Consider the following 20361-nt stretch of genomic DNA (forward strand, 5'->3'; position numbering starts at 1 on the left):
TGTGGTGATTATTGGAGAAAACAAATATATGCGTTGACAAAAAAGCCCGGACTTATAAAAACTTCCAGCTAGGCTTTTGAATCATTCTGGAACTAAAAACGATAGAGAGACGCAGTTTTTACCTGCGTCATCCTGGCATGTCTCTTAATTCAAATTTCAAAGTTTTAGAGCGGCTTCCAGACTTCTTGATACCGAAAATTAAAAGTAAGCGGCTGTGCTCCGAAACGAACTCAAAAAGCTTCCCTACGGGATTTTTGTGCACAGAGAAAATCAAAAGTACAACGGGTCAATTTGACCCCAAATCATTGCTCAATCTAAACAAGTTTAGCACCATTGGATGGACAATTTCAAGGGCTTTCCTCTCGTACCAAAATTAGTGCTATGGGGATTTTCAAAACGACACTAGAGACCAGGGAGTAGACCCGACACACCCCATAAATTTGGCACATTTAATGCATGAAACACACGGCATGTGGTGATTATTGGAGAAAACAAATGTATGCGTTGACAAAAAAGCCCGGACTTATAAAAACTTTCAGCTAGACTTTTGAATTATTCTGGAACTAAAAACGATAGAGAGACGCAGTTTTTACCTGCGTCATCCTGGCATGTCCCTTAATTCAAATTTCAAAGTTTTAGAGCGGCTTCCAGACTTCTTGATACCGAAAATTAAAAGTAGGCGGCTGTGCTCCGAAACGAACTCAACAAGCCTCCCTACGGGATTTTTGTACACAGAGAAAATCAAAAGTACAACGGATCAATTTGACCCCAAATCATTGCTCAATCTAAACAAGTTTAGCACCATTGGATGGACAATTTCAAGGGCTTTCCTCTCGTACCAAAATTAGTGCTATGGGGATTTTCAGAAAGAAGCTAGAGACCAGGGAGTAGACCCGACACACCCCATAAATTTGGCACATTTAATGCATGAAACACACGGCATGTGGTGATTATTGGAGAAAACAAATATATGCGTTGAAAAAAAGCCCGGACTTATAAAAACTTTCAGCTAGGCTTTTGAATTATTCTGGAACTAAAAACGGTAGAGAGACGCATTTTGTACCTGCGTCATCCTGGCATGTCTCTTAATTCAAATTTCAAAGTTTTAAAGCGGCTTCCAGACTTCTTGATACCGAAAATTAAAAGTAGGCGGCTGTGCTCCGAAACGAACTCAACAAGCATCCCTACGGGATTTTTGTGCACAGAGAAAATCAAAAGTACAACGGGTCAATTTGACCCCAAATCATTGCTCAATCTAAACAAGTTTAGCACCATTGGATGGACAATTTCAAGGGCTTTCCTCTCGTACCAAAATTAGTGCTATGGGGATTTTCAAAACGAGGCTATAGGCCTGGGAGTATACCCGACACACACCATAAATTTGGCACATTTAATGCATGAAACACACGGCATGTGGTGATTATTGGAGAAAACAAATATATGCGTTGAAAAAAAAAGCCCGGACTTATAAAAACTTTCAGCTAGGCTTTTGAATTATTCTGGAACTAAAAACGGTAGAGAGACGCATTTTGTACCTGCGTCATCCTGGCATGTCTCTTAATTCAAATTTCAAAGTTTTAAAGCGGCTTCCAGACTTCTTGATACCGAAAATTAAAAGTAGGCGGCTGTGCTCCGAAACGAACTCAACAAGCATCCCTACGGGATTTTTGTGCACAGAGAAAATCAAAAGTACAACGGGTCAATTTGACCCCAAATCATTGCTCAATCTAAACAAGTTTAGCACCATTGGATGGACAATTTCAAGGGCTTTCCTCTCGTACCAAAATTAGTGCTATGGGGATTTTCAAAACGAGGCTATAGGCCTGGGAGTATACCCGACACACACCATAAATTTGGCACATTTAATGCATGAAACACACGGCATGTGGTGATTATTGGAGAAAACAAATATATGCGTTGAAAAAAAAGCCCGGACTTATAAAAACTTTCAGCTAGGCTTTTGAATTATTCTGGAACTAAAAACGGTAGAGAGACGCATTTTGTACCTGCGTCATCCTGGCATGTCTCTTAATTCAAATTTCAAAGTTTTAGAGCGGCTTCCAGACTTCTTGATACCGAAAATTAAAAGTAGGCGGCTGTGCTCCGAAACGAACTCAAAAAGCTTCCCTACGGGATTTTTGTGCACAGAGAAAATCAAAAGTACAACGGGTCAATTTGACCCCAAATCATTGCTCAATCTAAACAAGTTTAGCACCATTGGATGGACAATTTCAAGGGCTTTCCTCTCGTACCAAAATTAGTGCTATGGGGATTTTCAAAGCGAGGCTATAGGCCTGGGAGTAGACCCGACACACACACCATAAATTTGGCACATTTAATGCATGAAACACACGGCATGTGGTGATTATTGGAGAAAACAAATATATGCGTTGACAAAAAAGCCCGGACTTATAAAAACTTCCAGCTAGGCTTTTGAATCATTCTGGAACTAAAAACGATAGAGAGACGCAGTTTTTACCTGCGTCATCCTGGCATGTCTCTTAATTCAAATTTCAAAGTTTTAGAGCGGCTTCCAGACTTCTTGATACCGAAAATTAAAAGTAAGCGGCTGTGCTCCGAAACGAACTCAAAAAGCTTCCCTACGGGATTTTTGTGCACAGAGAAAATCAAAAGTACAACGGGTCAATTTGACCCCAAATCATTGCTCAATCTAAACAAGTTTAGCACCATTGGATGGACAATTTCAAGGGCTTTCCTCTCGTACCAAAATTAGTGCTATGGGGATTTTCAAAACGACACTAGAGACCAGGGAGTAGACCCGACACACCCCATAAATTTGGCACATTTAATGCATGAAACACACGGCATGTGGTGATTATTGGAGAAAACAAATGTATGCGTTGACAAAAAAGCCCGGACTTATAAAAACTTTCAGCTAGACTTTTGAATTATTCTGGAACTAAAAACGATAGAGAGACGCAGTTTTTACCTGCGTCATCCTGGCATGTCCCTTAATTCAAATTTCAAAGTTTTAGAGCGGCTTCCAGACTTCTTGATACCGAAAATTAAAAGTAGGCGGCTGTGCTCCGAAACGAACTCAACAAGCCTCCCTACGGGATTTTTGTACACAGAGAAAATCAAAAGTACAACGGATCAATTTGACCCCAAATCATTGCTCAATCTAAACAAGTTTAGCACCATTGGATGGACAATTTCAAGGGCTTTCCTCTCGTACCAAAATTAGTGCTATGGGGATTTTCAGAAAGAAGCTAGAGACCAGGGAGTAGACCCGACACACCCCATAAATTTGGCACATTTAATGCATGAAACACACGGCATGTGGTGATTATTGGAGAAAACAAATATATGCGTTGAAAAAAAGCCCGGACTTATAAAAACTTTCAGCTAGGCTTTTGAATTATTCTGGAACTAAAAACGGTAGAGAGACGCATTTTGTACCTGCGTCATCCTGGCATGTCTCTTAATTCAAATTTCAAAGTTTTAAAGCGGCTTCCAGACTTCTTGATACCGAAAATTAAAAGTAGGCGGCTGTGCTCCGAAACGAACTCAACAAGCATCCCTACGGGATTTTTGTGCACAGAGAAAATCAAAAGTACAACGGGTCAATTTGACCCCAAATCATTGCTCAATCTAAACAAGTTTAGCACCATTGGATGGACAATTTCAAGGGCTTTCCTCTCGTACCAAAATTAGTGCTATGGGGATTTTCAAAACGAGGCTATAGGCCTGGGAGTATACCCGACACACACCATAAATTTGGCACATTTAATGCATGAAACACACGGCATGTGGTGATTATTGGAGAAAACAAATATATGCGTTGAAAAAAAAAGCCCGGACTTATAAAAACTTTCAGCTAGGCTTTTGAATTATTCTGGAACTAAAAACGGTAGAGAGACGCATTTTGTACCTGCGTCATCCTGGCATGTCTCTTAATTCAAATTTCAAAGTTTTAAAGCGGCTTCCAGACTTCTTGATACCGAAAATTAAAAGTAGGCGGCTGTGCTCCGAAACGAACTCAACAAGCATCCCTACGGGATTTTTGTGCACAGAGAAAATCAAAAGTACAACGGGTCAATTTGACCCCAAATCATTGCTCAATCTAAACAAGTTTAGCACCATTGGATGGACAATTTCAAGGGCTTTCCTCTCGTACCAAAATTAGTGCTATGGGGATTTTCAAAACGAGGCTATAGGCCTGGGAGTATACCCGACACACACCATAAATTTGGCACATTTAATGCATGAAACACACGGCATGTGGTGATTATTGGAGAAAACAAATATATGCGTTGAAAAAAAAGCCCGGACTTATAAAAACTTTCAGCTAGGCTTTTGAATTATTCTGGAACTAAAAACGGTAGAGAGACGCATTTTGTACCTGCGTCATCCTGGCATGTCTCTTAATTCAAATTTCAAAGTTTTAGAGCGGCTTCCAGACTTCTTGATACCGAAAATTAAAAGTAGGCGGCTGTGCTCCGAAACGAACTCAAAAAGCTTCCCTACGGGATTTTTGTGCACAGAGAAAATCAAAAGTACAACGGGTCAATTTGACCCCAAATCATTGCTCAATCTAAACAAGTTTAGCACCATTGGATGGACAATTTCAAGGGCTTTCCTCTCGTACCAAAATTAGTGCTATGGGGATTTTCAAAGCGACGCTAGAGACCAGGGAGTAGACCCGACACACCCCATAAATTTGGCACATTTAATGCATGAAACACACGGCATGTGGTGATTATTGGAGAAAACAAATATATGCGTTGAAAAAAAAGCCCGGACTTATAAAAACTTTCAGCTAGGCTTTTGAATTATTCTGGAACTAAAAACGGTAGAGAGACGCAGTTTGTACCTGCGTCATCCTGGCATGTCTCTTAATTCAAATTTCAAAGTTTTAGAGCGGCTTCTAGACTTCTTGATACCGAAAATTAAAAGTAGGCGGCTGTGCTCCGAAACGAACTCAACAAGCATCCCTACGGGATTCTTGTGCACAGAGAAAATCAAAAGTACAACGGGTCAATTTGACCCCAAATCATTGCTCAATCTAAACAAGTTTAGCACCATTGGATGGACAATTTCAAGGGCTTTCCTCTCGTACCAAAATTAGTGCTATGGGGATTTTCAGAAAGAAGCTAGAGACCAGGGAGTAGACCCGACACACCCCATAAATTTGGCACATTTAATGCATGAAACACACGGCATGTGGTGATTATTGGAGAAAACAAATATATGCGTTGAAAAAAAAGCCCGGACTTATAAAAACTTTCAGCTAGGCTTTTGAATTATTCTGGAACTAAAAACGGTAGAGAGACGCATTTTGTACCTGCGTCATCCTGGCATGTCTCTTAATTCAAATTTCAAAGTTTTAGAGCGGCTTCCAGACTTCTTGATACCGAAAATTAAAAGTAGGCGGCTGTGCTCCGAAACGAACTCAACAAGCATCCCTACGGGATTCTTGTGCACAGAGAAAATCAAAAGTACAACGGGTCAATTTGACCCCAAATCATTGCTCAATCTAAACAAGTTTAGCACCATTGGATGGACAATTTCAAGGGCTTTCCTCTCGTACCAAAATTAGTGCTATGGGGATTTTCAGAAAGAAGCTAGAGACCAGGGAGTAGACCCGACACACCCCATAAATTTGGCACATTTAATGCATGAAACACACGGCATGTGGTGATTATTGGAGAAAACAAATATATGCGTTGAAAAAAAAGCCCGGACTTATAAAAACTTTCAGCCAGGCTTTTGAATTATTCTGGAACTAAAAACGGTAGAGAGACGCATTTTGTACCTGCGTCATCCTGGCATGTCTCTTAATTCAAATTTCAAAGTTTTAGAGCGGCTTCCAGACTTCTTGATACCGAAAATTAAAAGTAGGCGGCTGTGCTAAGAAACGAACTCAACAAGCATCCCTACGGGATTTTTGTGCACAGAGAAAATCAAAAGTACAACGGGTCAATTTGACCCCAAATCATTGCTCAATCTAAACAAGTTTAGCACCATTGGATGGACAATTTCAAGGGCTTTCCTCTCGTACCAAAATTAGTGCTATGGGGATTTTCAAAGCGACGCTAGAGACCAAGGAGTAGACCCGACACACCCCATAAATTTGGCACATTTAATGCATGAAACACACGGCATGTGGTGATTATTGGAGAAAACAAATATATGCGTTGAAAAAAAAGCCCGGACTTATAAAAACTTTCAGCTAGGCTTTTGAATTATTCTGGAACTAAAAACGGTAGAGAGACGCAGTTTGTACCTGCGTCATCCTGGCATGTCTCTTAATTCAAATTTCAAAGTTTTAGAGCGGCTTCTAGACTTCTTGATACCGAAAATTAAAAGTAGGCGGCTGTGCTCCGAAACGAACTCAACAAGCATCCCTACGGGATTCTTGTGCACAGAGAAAATCAAAAGTACAACGGGTCAATTTGACCCGAAATCATTGCTCAATCTAAACAAGTTTAGCACCATTGGATGGACAATTTCAAGGGCTTTCCTCTCGTACCAAAATTAGTGCTATGGGGATTTTCAGAAAGAAGCTAGAGACCAGGGAGTAGACCCGACACACCCCATAAATTTGGCACATTTAATGCATGAAACACACGGCATGTGGTGATTATTGGAGAAAACAAATATATGCGTTGAAAAAAAAGCCCGGACTTATAAAAACTTTCAGCTAGGCTTTTGAATTATTCTGGAACTAAAAACGGTAGAGAGACGCATTTTGTACCTGCGTCATCCTGGCATGTCTCTTAATTCAAATTTCAAAGTTTTAGAGCGGCTTCCAGACTTCTTGATACCGAAAATTAAAAGTAGGCGGCTGTGCTCCGAAACGAACTCAACAAGCATCCCTACGGGATTCTTGTGCACAGAGAAAATCAAAAGTACAACGGGTCAATTTGACCCCAAATCATTGCTCAATCTAAACAAGTTTAACACCATTGGATGGACAATTTCAAGGGCTTTCCTCTCGTACCAAAATTAGTGCTATGGGGATTTTCAGAAAGAAGCTAGAGACCAGGGAGTAGACCCGACACACCCCATAAATTTGGCACATTTAATGCATGAAACACACGGCATGTGGTGATTATTGGAGAAAACAAATATATGCGTTGAAAAAAAAGCCCGGACTTATAAAAACTTTCAGCCAGGCTTTTGAATTATTCTGGAACTAAAAACGGTAGAGAGACGCATTTTGTACCTGCGTCATCCTGGCATGTCTCTTAATTCAAATTTCAAAGTTTTAGAGCGGCTTCCAGACTTCTTGATACCGAAAATTAAAAGTAGGCGGCTGTGCTCCGAAACGAACTCAACAAGCATCCCTACGGGATTTTTGTGCACAGAGAAAATCAAAAAGTACAACGGGTCAATTTGACCCCAAATCATTGCTCAATCTAAACAAGTTTAGCACCATTGGATGGACAATTTCAAGGGCTTTCCTCTCGTACCAAAATTAGTGCTATGGGGATTTTCAAAGCGAGGCTATAGGCCTGGGAGTAGACCCGACACACACACCATAAATTTGGCACATTTAATGCATGAAACACACGGCATGTGGTGATTATTGGAGAAAACAAATATATGCGTTGACAAAAAAGCCCGGACTTATAAAAACTTCCAGCTAGGCTTTTGAATCATTCTGGAACTAAAAACGATAGAGAGACGCAGTTTTTACCTGCGTCATCCTGGCATGTCTCTTAATTCAAATTTCAAAGTTTTAGAGCGGCTTCCAGACTTCTTGATACCGAAAATTAAAAGTAGGCGGCTGTGCTCCGAAACGAACTCAAAAAGCTTCCCTACGGGATTTTTGTGCACAGAGAAAATCAAAAGTACAACGGGTCAATTTGACCCCAAATCATTGCTCAATCTAAACAAGTTTAGCACCATTGGATGGACAATTTCAAGGGCTTTCCTCTCGTACCAAAATTAGTGCTATGGGGATTTTCAAAACGACACTAGAGACCAGGGAGTAGACCCGACACACCCCATAAATTTGGCACATTTAATGCATGAAACACACGGCATGTGGTGATTATTGGAGAAAACAAATGTATGCGTTGACAAAAAAGCCCGGACTTATAAAAACTTTCAGCTAGACTTTTGAATTATTCTGGAACTAAAAACGATAGAGAGACGCAGTTTTTACCTGCGTCATCCTGGCATGTCCCTTAATTCAAATTTCAAAGTTTTAGAGCGGCTTCCAGACTTCTTGATACCGAAAATTAAAAGTAGGCGGCTGTGCTCCGAAACGAACTCAACAAGCCTCCCTACGGGATTTTTGTACACAGAGAAAATCAAAAGTACAACGGATCAATTTGACCCCAAATCATTGCTCAATCTAAACAAGTTTAGCACCATTGGATGGACAATTTCAAGGGCTTTCCTCTCGTACCAAAATTAGTGCTATGGGGATTTTCAGAAAGAAGCTAGAGACCAGGGAGTAGACCCGACACACCCCATAAATTTGGCACATTTAATGCATGAAACACACGGCATGTGGTGATTATTGGAGAAAACAAATATATGCGTTGAAAAAAAGCCCGGACTTATAAAAACTTTCAGCTAGGCTTTTGAATTATTCTGGAACTAAAAACGGTAGAGAGACGCATTTTGTACCTGCGTCATCCTGGCATGTCTCTTAATTCAAATTTCAAAGTTTTAAAGCGGCTTCCAGACTTCTTGATACCGAAAATTAAAAGTAGGCGGCTGTGCTCCGAAACGAACTCAACAAGCATCCCTACGGGATTTTTGTGCACAGAGAAAATCAAAAGTACAACGGGTCAATTTGACCCCAAATCATTGCTCAATCTAAACAAGTTTAGCACCATTGGATGGACAATTTCAAGGGCTTTCCTCTCGTACCAAAATTAGTGCTATGGGGATTTTCAAAACGAGGCTATAGGCCTGGGAGTATACCCGACACACACCATAAATTTGGCACATTTAATGCATGAAACACACGGCATGTGGTGATTATTGGAGAAAACAAATATATGCGTTGAAAAAAAAGCCCGGACTTATAAAAACTTTCAGCTAGGCTTTTGAATTATTCTGGAACTAAAAACGGTAGAGAGACGCATTTTGTACCTGCGTCATCCTGGCATGTCTCTTAATTCAAATTTCAAAGTTTTAGAGCGGCTTCCAGACTTCTTGATACCGAAAATTAAAAGTAGGCGGCTGTGCTCCGAAACGAACTCAAAAAGCTTCCCTACGGGATTTTTGTGCACAGAGAAAATCAAAAGTACAACGGGTCAATTTGACCCCAAATCATTGCTCAATCTAAACAAGTTTAGCACCATTGGATGGACAATTTCAAGGGCTTTCCTCTCGTACCAAAATTAGTGCTATGGGGATTTTCAAAGCGACGCTAGAGACCAGGGAGTAGACCCGACACACCCCATAAATTTGGCACATTTAATGCATGAAACACACGGCATGTGGTGATTATTGGAGAAAACAAATATATGCGTTGAAAAAAAAGCCCGGACTTATAAAAACTTTCAGCTAGGCTTTTGAATTATTCTGGAACTAAAAACGGTAGAGAGACGCAGTTTGTACCTGCGTCATCCTGGCATGTCTCTTAATTCAAATTTCAAAGTTTTAGAGCGGCTTCTAGACTTCTTGATACCGAAAATTAAAAGTAGGCGGCTGTGCTCCGAAACGAACTCAACAAGCATCCCTACGGGATTCTTGTGCACAGAGAAAATCAAAAGTACAACGGGTCAATTTGACCCCAAATCATTGCTCAATCTAAACAAGTTTAGCACCATTGGATGGACAATTTCAAGGGCTTTCCTCTCGTACCAAAATTAGTGCTATGGGGATTTTCAGAAAGAAGCTAGAGACCAGGGAGTAGACCCGACACACCCCATAAATTTGGCACATTTAATGCATGAAACACACGGCATGTGGTGATTATTGGAGAAAACAAATATATGCGTTGAAAAAAAAGCCCGGACTTATAAAAACTTTCAGCTAGGCTTTTGAATTATTCTGGAACTAAAAACGGTAGAGAGACGCATTTTGTACCTGCGTCATCCTGGCATGTCTCTTAATTCAAATTTCAAAGTTTTAGAGCGGCTTCCAGACTTCTTGATACCGAAAATTAAAAGTAGGCGGCTGTGCTCCGAAACGAACTCAACAAGCATCCCTACGGGATTCTTGTGCACAGAGAAAATCAAAAGTACAACGGGTCAATTTGACCCCAAATCATTGCTCAATCTAAACAAGTTTAGCACCATTGGATGGACAATTTCAAGGGCTTTCCTCTCGTACCAAAATTAGTGCTATGGGGATTTTCAGAAAGAAGCTAGAGACCAGGGAGTAGACCCGACACACCCCATAAATTTGGCACATTTAATGCATGAAACACACGGCATGTGGTGATTATTGGAGAAAACAAATATATGCGTTGAAAAAAAAGCCCGGACTTATAAAAACTTTCAGCCAGGCTTTTGAATTATTCTGGAACTAAAAACGGTAGAGAGACGCATTTTGTACCTGCGTCATCCTGGCATGTCTCTTAATTCAAATTTCAAAGTTTTAGAGCGGCTTCCAGACTTCTTGATACCGAAAATTAAAAGTAGGCGGCTGTGCTCCGAAACGAACTCAACAAGCATCCCTACGGGATTTTTGTGCACAGAGAAAATCAAAAGTACAACGGGTCAATTTGACCCCAAATCATTGCTCAATCTAAACAAGTTTAGCACCATTGGATGGACAATTTCAAGGGCTTTTCTCTCGTACCAAAATTAGTGCTATGGGGATTTTCAAAGCGAGGCTATAGGCCTGGGAGTAGACCCGACACACACACCATAAATTTGGCACATTTAATGCATGAAACACACGGCATGTGGTGATTATTGGAGAAAACAAATATATGCGTTGACAAAAAAGCCCGGACTTATAAAAACTTTCAGCTAGACTTTTGAATTATTCTGGAACTAAAAACGATAGAGAGACGCAGTTTTTACCTGCGTCATCCTGGCATGTCCCTTAATTCAAATTTCAAAGTTTTAGAGCGGCTTCCAGACTTCTTGATACCGAAAATTAAAAGTAGGCGGCTGTGCTCCGAAACGAACTCAACAAGCCTCCCTACGGGATTTTTGTACACAGAGAAAATCAAAAGTACAACGGATCAATTTGACCCCAAATCATTGCTCAATCTAAACAAGTTTAGCACCATTGGATGGACAATTTCAAGGGCTTTCCTCTCGTACCAAAATTAGTGCTATGGGGATTTTCAGAAAGAAGCTAGAGACCAGGGAGTAGACCCGACACACCCCATAAATTTGGCACATTTAATGCATGAAACACACGGCATGTGGTGATTATTGGAGAAAACAAATATATGCGTTGAAAAAAAGCCCGGACTTATAAAAACTTTCAGCTAGGCTTTTGAATTATTCTGGAACTAAAAACGGTAGAGAGACGCATTTTGTACCTGCGTCATCCTGGCATGTCTCTTAATTCAAATTTCAAAGTTTTAAAGCGGCTTCCAGACTTCTTGATACCGAAAATTAAAAGTAGGCGGCTGTGCTCCGAAACGAACTCAACAAGCATCCCTACGGGATTTTTGTGCACAGAGAAAATCAAAAGTACAACGGGTCAATTTGACCCCAAATCATTGCTCAATCTAAACAAGTTTAGCACCATTGGATGGACAATTTCAAGGGCTTTCCTCTCGTACCAAAATTAGTGCTATGGGGATTTTCAAAACGAGGCTATAGGCCTGGGAGTATACCCGACACACACCATAAATTTGGCACATTTAATGCATGAAACACACGGCATGTGGTGATTATTGGAGAAAACAAATATATGCGTTGAAAAAAAAGCCCGGACTTATAAAAACTTTCAGCTAGGCTTTTGAATTATTCTGGAACTAAAAACGGTAGAGAGACGCATTTTGTACCTGCGTCATCCTGGCATGTCTCTTAATTCAAATTTCAAAGTTTTAGAGCGGCTTCCAGACTTCTTGATACCGAAAATTAAAAGTAGGCGGCTGTGCTCCGAAACGAACTCAACAAGCATCCCTACGGGATTCTTGTGCACAGAGAAAATCAAAAGTACAACGGGTCAATTTGACCCCAAATCATTGCTCAATCTAAACAAGTTTAGCACCATTGGATGGACAATTTCAAGGGCTTTCCTCTCGTACCAAAATTAGTGCTATGGGGATTTTCAGAAAGAAGCTAGAGACCAGGGAGTAGACCCGACACACCCCATAAATTTGGCACATTTAATGCATGAAACACACGGCATGTGGTGATTATTGGAGAAAACAAATATATGCGTTGAAAAAAAAGCCCGGACTTATAAAAACTTTCAGCCAGGCTTTTGAATTATTCTGGAACTAAAAATGGTAGAGAGACGCATTTTGTACCTGCGTCATCCTGGCATGTCTCTTAATTCAAATTTCAAAGTTTTAGAGCGGCTTCCAGACTTCTTGATACCGAAAATTAAAAGTAGGCGGCTGTGCTCCGAAACGAACTCAACAAGCATCCCTACGGGATTTTTGTGCACAGAGAAAATCAAAAGTACAACGGGTCAATTTGACCCCAAATCATTGCTCAATCTAAACAAGTTTAGCACCATTGGATGGACAATTTCAAGGGCTTTCCTCTCGTACCAAAATTAGTGCTATGGGGATTTTCAAAGCGAGGCTATAGGCCTGGGAGTAGACCCGACACACACACCATAAATTTGGCACATTTAATGCATGAAACACACGGCATGTGGTGATTATTGGAGAAAACAAATATATGCGTTGACAAAAAAGCCCGGACTTATAAAAACTTTCAGCTAGGCTTTTGAATCATTCTGGAACTAAAAACGATAGAGAGACGCAGTTTTTACCTGCGTCATCCTGGCATGTCTCTTAATTCAAATTTCAAAGTTTTAGAGCGGCTTCCAGACTTCTTGATACCGAAAATTAAAAGTAGGCGGCTGTGCTCCGAAACGAACTCAAAAAGCTTCCCTACGGGATTTTTGTGCACAGAGAAAATCAAAAGTACAACGGGTCAATTTGACCCCAAATCATTGCTCAATCTAAACAAGTTTAGCACCATTGGATGGACAATTTCAAGGGCTTTCCTCTCGTACCAAAATTAGTGCTATGGGGATTTTCAAAACGACACTAGAGACCAGGGAGTAGACCCGACACACCCCATAAATTTGGCACATTTAATGCATGAAACACACGGCATGTGGTGATTATTGGAGAAAACAAATGTATGCGTTGACAAAAAAGCCCGGACTTATAAAAACTTTCAGCTAGACTTTTGAATTATTCTGGAACTAAAAACGATAGAGAGACGCAGTTTTTACCTGCGTCATCCTGGCATGTCCCTTAATTCAAATTTCAAAGTTTTAGAGCGGCTTCCAGACTTCTTGATACCGAAAATTAAAAGTAGGCGGCTGTGCTCCGAAACGAACTCAACAAGCCTCCCTACGGGATTTTTGTACACAGAGAAAATCAAAAGTACAACGGATCAATTTGACCCCAAATCATTGCTCAATCTAAACAAGTTTAGCACCATTGGATGGACAATTTCAAGGGCTTTCCTCTCGTACCAAAATTAGTGCTATAGGGATCTTCAGAAAGAAGCTAGAGACCAGGGAGTAGACCCGACACACCCCATAAATTTGGCACATTTAATGCATGAAACACACGGCATGTGGTGATTATTGGAGAAAACAAATATATGCGTTGAAAAAAAGCCCGGACTTATAAAAACTTTCAGCTAGGCTTTTGAATTATTCTGGAACTAAAAACGGTAGAGAGACGCATTTTGTACCTGCGTCATCCTGGCATGTCTCTTAATTCAAATTTCAAAGTTTTAAAGCGGCTTCCAGACTTCTTGATACCGAAAATTAAAAGTAGGCGGCTGTGCTCCGAAACGAACTCAACAAGCATCCCTACGGGATTTTTGTGCACAGAGAAAATCAAAAGTACAACGGGTCAATTTGACCCCAAATCATTGCTCAATCTAAACAAGTTTAGCACCATTGGATGGACAATTTCAAGGGCTTTCCTCTCGTACCAAAATTAGTGCTATGGGGATTTTCAAAACGAGGCTATAGGCCTGGGAGTATACCCGACACACACCATAAATTTGGCACATTTAATGCATGAAACACACGGCATGTGGTGATTATTGGAGAAAACAAATATATGCGTTGAAAAAAAGCCCGGACTTATAAAAACTTTCAGCTAGGCTTTTGAATTATTCTGGAACTAAAAACGGTAGAGAGACGCATTTTGTACCTGCGTCATCCTGGCATGTCTCTTAATTCAAATTTCAAAGTTTTAAAGCGGCTTCCAGACTTCTTGATACCGAAAATTAAAAGTAGGCGGCTGTGCTCCGAAACGAACTCAACAAGCATCCCTACGGGATTTTTGTGCACAGAGAAAATCAAAAGTACAACGGGTCAATTTGACCCCAAATCATTGCTCAATCTAAACAAGTTTAGCACCATTGGATGGACAATTTCAAGGGCTTTCCTCTCGTACCAAAATTAGTGCTATGGGGATTTTCAAAACGAGGCTATAGGCCTGGGAGTATACCCGACACACACCATAAATTTGGCACATTTAATGCATGAAACACACGGCATGTGGTGATTATTGGAGAAAACAAATATATGCGTTGAAAAAAAAGCCCGGACTTATAAAAACTTTCAGCTAGGCTTTTGAATTATTCTGGAACTAAAAACGGTAGAGAGACGCATTTTGTACCTGCGTCATCCTGGCATGTCTCTTAATTCAAATTTCAAAGTTTTAGAGCGGCTTCCAGACTTCTTGATACCGAAAATTAAAAGTAGGCGGCTGTGCTCCGAAACGAACTCAACAAGCATCCCTACGGGATTCTTGTGCACAGAGAAAATCAAAAGTACAACGGGTCAATTTGACCCCAAATCATTGCTCAATCTAAACAAGTTTAGCACCATTGGATGGACAATTTCAAGGGCTTTCCTCTCGTACCAAAATTAGTGCTATGGGGATTTTCAGAAAGAAGCTAGAGACCAGGGAGTAGACCCGACACACCCCATAAATTTGGCACATTTAATGCATGAAACACACGGCATGTGGTGATTATTGGAGAAAACAAATATATGCGTTGAAAAAAAAGCCCGGACTTATAAAAACTTTCAGCCAGGCTTTTGAATTATTCTGGAACTAAAAATGGTAGAGAGACGCATTTTGTACCTGCGTCATCCTGGCATGTCTCTTAATTCAAATTTCAAAGTTTTAGAGCGGCTTCCAGACTTCTTGATACCGAAAATTAAAAGTAGGCGGCTGTGCTCCGAAACGAACTCAACAAGCATCCCTACGGGATTTTTGTGCACAGAGAAAATCAAAAGTACAACGGGTCAATTTGACCCCAAATCATTGCTCAATCTAAACAAGTTTAGCACCATTGGATGGACAATTTCAAGGGCTTTCCTCTCGTACCAAAATTAGTGCTATGGGGATTTTCAAAGCGAGGCTATAGGCCTGGGAGTAGACCCGACACACACACCATAAATTTGGCACATTTAATGCATGAAACACACGGCATGTGGTGATTATTGGAGAAAACAAATATATGCGTTGACAAAAAAGCCCGGACTTATAAAAACTTTCAGCTAGGCTTTTGAATCATTCTGGAACTAAAAACGATAGAGAGACGCAGTTTTTACCTGCGTCATCCTGGCATGTCTCTTAATTCAAATTTCAAAGTTTTAGAGCGGCTTCCAGACTTCTTGATACCGAAAATTAAAAGTAGGCGGCTGTGCTCCGAAACGAACTCAAAAAGCTTCCCTACGGGATTTTTGTGCACAGAGAAAATCAAAAGTACAACGGGTCAATTTGACCCCAAATCATTGCTCAATCTAAACAAGTTTAGCACCATTGGATGGACAATTTCAAGGGCTTTCCTCTCGTACCAAAATTAGTGCTATGGGGATTTTCAAAACGACACTAGAGACCAGGGAGTAGACCCGACACACCCCATAAATTTGGCACATTTAATGCATGAAACACACGGCATGTGGTGATTATTGGAGAAAACAAATGTATGCGTTGACAAAAAAGCCCGGACTTATAAAAACTTTCAGCTAGACTTTTGAATTATTCTGGAACTAAAAACGATAGAGAGACGCAGTTTTTACCTGCGTCATCCTGGCATGTCCCTTAATTCAAATTTCAAAGTTTTAGAGCGGCTTCCAGACTTCTTGATACCGAAAATTAAAAGTAGGCGGCTGTGCTCCGAAACGAACTCAACAAGCCTCCCTACGGGATTTTTGTACACAGAGAAAATCAAAAGTACAACGGATCAATTTGACCCCAAATCATTGCTCAATCTAAACAAGTTTAGCACCATTGGATGGACAATTTCAAGGGCTTTCCTCTCGTACCAAAATTAGTGCTATGGGGATTTTCAGAAAGAAGCTAGAGACCAGGGAGTAGACCCGACACACCCCATAAATTTGGCACATTTAATGCATGAAACACACGGCATGTGGTGATTATTGGAGAAAACAAATATATGCGTTGAAAAAAAAGCCCGGACTTATAAAAACTTTCAGCCAGGCTTTTGAATTATTCTGGAACTAAAAACGGTAGAGAGACGCATTTTGTACCTGCGTCATCCTGGCATGTCTCTTAATTCAAATTTCAAAGTTTTAGAGCGGCTTCCAGACTTCTTGATACCGAAAATTAAAAGTAGGCGGCTGTGCTCCGAAACGAACTCAACAAGCATCCCTACGGGATTTTTGTGCACAGAGAAAATCAAAAGTACAACGGGTCAATTTGACCCCAAATCATTGCTCAATCTAAACAAGTTTAGCACCATTGGATGGACAATTTCAAGGGCTTTTCTCTCGTACCAAAATTAGTGCTATGGGGATTTTCAAAGCGAGGCTATAGGCCTGGGAGTAGACCCGACACACACACCATAAATTTGGCACATTTAATGCATGAAACACACGGCATGTGGTGATTATTGGAGAAAACAAATATATGCGTTGACAAAAAAGCCCGGACTTATAAAAACTTTCAGCTAGACTTTTGAATTATTCTGGAACTAAAAACGATAGAGAGACGCAGTTTTTACCTGCGTCATCCTGGCATGTCCCTTAATTCAAATTTCAAAGTTTTAGAGCGGCTTCCAGACTTCTTGATACCGAAAATTAAAAGTAGGCGGCTGTGCTCCGAAACGAACTCAACAAGCCTCCCTACGGGATTTTTGTACACAGAGAAAATCAAAAGTACAACGGATCAATTTGACCCCAAATCATTGCTCAATCTAAACAAGTTTAGCACCATTGGATGGACAATTTCAAGGGCTTTCCTCTCGTACCAAAATTAGTGCTATGGGGATTTTCAGAAAGAAGCTAGAGACCAGGGAGTAGACCCGACACACCCCATAAATTTGGCACATTTAATGCATGAAACACACGGCATGTGGTGATTATTGGAGAAAACAAATATATGCGTTGAAAAAAAGCCCGGACTTATAAAAACTTTCAGCTAGGCTTTTGAATTATTCTGGAACTAAAAACGGTAGAGAGACGCATTTTGTACCTGCGTCATCCTGGCATGTCTCTTAATTCAAATTTCAAAGTTTTAAAGCGGCTTCCAGACTTCTTGATACCGAAAATTAAAAGTAGGCGGCTGTGCTCCGAAACGAACTCAACAAGCATCCCTACGGGATTTTTGTGCACAGAGAAAATCAAAAGTACAACGGGTCAATTTGACCCCAAATCATTGCTCAATCTAAACAAGTTTAGCACCATTGGATGGACAATTTCAAGGGCTTTCCTCTCGTACCAAAATTAGTGCTATGGGGATTTTCAAAACGAGGCTATAGGCCTGGGAGTATACCCGACACACACCATAAATTTGGCACATTTAATGCATGAAACACACGGCATGTGGTGATTATTGGAGAAAACAAATATATGCGTTGAAAAAAAAGCCCGGACTTATAAAAACTTTCAGCTAGGCTTTTGAATTATTCTGGAACTAAAAACGGTAGAGAGACGCATTTTGTACCTGCGTCATCCTGGCATGTCTCTTAATTCAAATTTCAAAGTTTTAGAGCGGCTTCCAGACTTCTTGATACCGAAAATTAAAAGTAGGCGGCTGTGCTCCGAAACGAACTCAACAAGCATCCCTACGGGATTCTTGTGCACAGAGAAAATCAAAAGTACAACGGGTCAATTTGACCCCAAATCATTGCTCAATCTAAACAAGTTTAGCACCATTGGATGGACAATTTCAAGGGCTTTCCTCTCGTACCAAAATTAGTGCTATGGGGATTTTCAGAAAGAAGCTAGAGACCAGGGAGTAGACCCGACACACCCCATAAATTTGGCACATTTAATGCATGAAACACACGGCATGTGGTGATTATTGGAGAAAACAAATATATGCGTTGAAAAAAAAGCCCGGACTTATAAAAACTTTCAGCCAGGCTTTTGAATTATTCTGGAACTAAAAATGGTAGAGAGACGCATTTTGTACCTGCGTCATCCTGGCATGTCTCTTAATTCAAATTTCAAAGTTTTAGAGCGGCTTCCAGACTTCTTGATACCGAAAATTAAAAGTAGGCGGCTGTGCTCCGAAACGAACTCAACAAGCATCCCTACGGGATTTTTGTGCACAGAGAAAATCAAAAGTACAACGGGTCAATTTGACCCCAAATCATTGCTCAATCTAAACAAGTTTAGCACCATTGGATGGACAATTTCAAGGGCTTTCCTCTCGTACCAAAATTAGTGCTATGGGGATTTTCAAAGCGAGGCTATAGGCCTGGGAGTAGACCCGACACACACACCATAAATTTGGCACATTTAATGCATGAAACACACGGCATGTGGTGATTATTGGAGAAAACAAATATATGCGTTGACAAAAAAGCCCGGACTTATAAAAACTTTCAGCTAGGCTTTTGAATCATTCTGGAACTAAAAACGATAGAGAGACGCAGTTTTTACCTGCGTCATCCTGGCATGTCTCTTAATTCAAATTTCAAAGTTTTAGAGCGGCTTCCAGACTTCTTGATACCGAAAATTAAAAGTAGGCGGCTGTGCTCCGAAACGAACTCAAAAAGCTTCCCTACGGGATTTTTGTGCACAGAGAAAATCAAAAGTACAACGGGTCAATTTGACCCCAAATCATTGCTCAATCTAAACAAGTTTAGCACCATTGGATGGACAATTTCAAGGGCTTTCCTCTCGTACCAAAATTAGTGCTATGGGGATTTTCAAAACGACACTAGAGACCAGGGAGTAGACCCGACACACCCCATAAATTTGGCACATTTAATGCATGAAACACACGGCATGTGGTGATTATTGGAGAAAACAAATGTATGCGTTGACAAAAAAGCCCGGACTTATAAAAACTTTCAGCTAGACTTTTGAATTATTCTGGAACTAAAAACGATAGAGAGACGCAGTTTTTACCTGCGTCATCCTGGCATGTCCCTTAATTCAAATTTCAAAGTTTTAGAGCGGCTTCCAGACTTCTTGATACCGAAAATTAAAAGTAGGCGGCTGTGCTCCGAAACGAACTCAACAAGCCTCCCTACGGGATTTTTGTACACAGAGAAAATCAAAAGTACAACGGATCAATTTGACCCCAAATCATTGCTCAATCTAAACAAGTTTAGCACCATTGGATGGACAATTTCAAGGGCTTTCCTCTCGTACCAAAATTAGTGCTATAGGGATCTTCAGAAAGAAGCTAGAGACCAGGGAGTAGACCCGACACACCCCATAAATTTGGCACATTTAATGCATGAAACACACGGCATGTGGTGATTATTGGAGAAAACAAATATATGCGTTGAAAAAAAGCCCGGACTTATAAAAACTTTCAGCTAGGCTTTTGAATTATTCTGGAACTAAAAACGGTAGAGAGACGCATTTTGTACCTGCGTCATCCTGGCATGTCTCTTAATTCAAATTTCAAAGTTTTAAAGCGGCTTCCAGACTTCTTGATACCGAAAATTAAAAGTAGGCGGCTGTGCTCCGAAACGAACTCAACAAGCATCCCTACGGGATTTTTGTGCACAGAGAAAATCAAAAGTACAACGGGTCAATTTGACCCCAAATCATTGCTCAATCTAAACAAGTTTAGCACCATTGGATGGACAATTTCAAGGGCTTTCCTCTCGTACCAAAATTAGTGCTATGGGGATTTTCAAAACGAGGCTATAGGCCTGGGAGTATACCCGACACACACCATAAATTTGGCACATTTAATGCATGAAACACACGGCATGTGGTGATTATTGGAGAAAACAAATATATGCGTTGAAAAAAAGCCCGGACTTATAAAAACTTTCAGCTAGGCTTTTGAATTATTCTGGAACTAAAAAC

The sequence above is a fragment of the Asterias amurensis genome, chromosome 10 (genome assembly GCF_032118995.1).
Source record: "Asterias amurensis chromosome 10, ASM3211899v1".
Taxonomy (NCBI): Eukaryota; Metazoa; Echinodermata; class Asteroidea; order Forcipulatida; family Asteriidae; genus Asterias; species Asterias amurensis.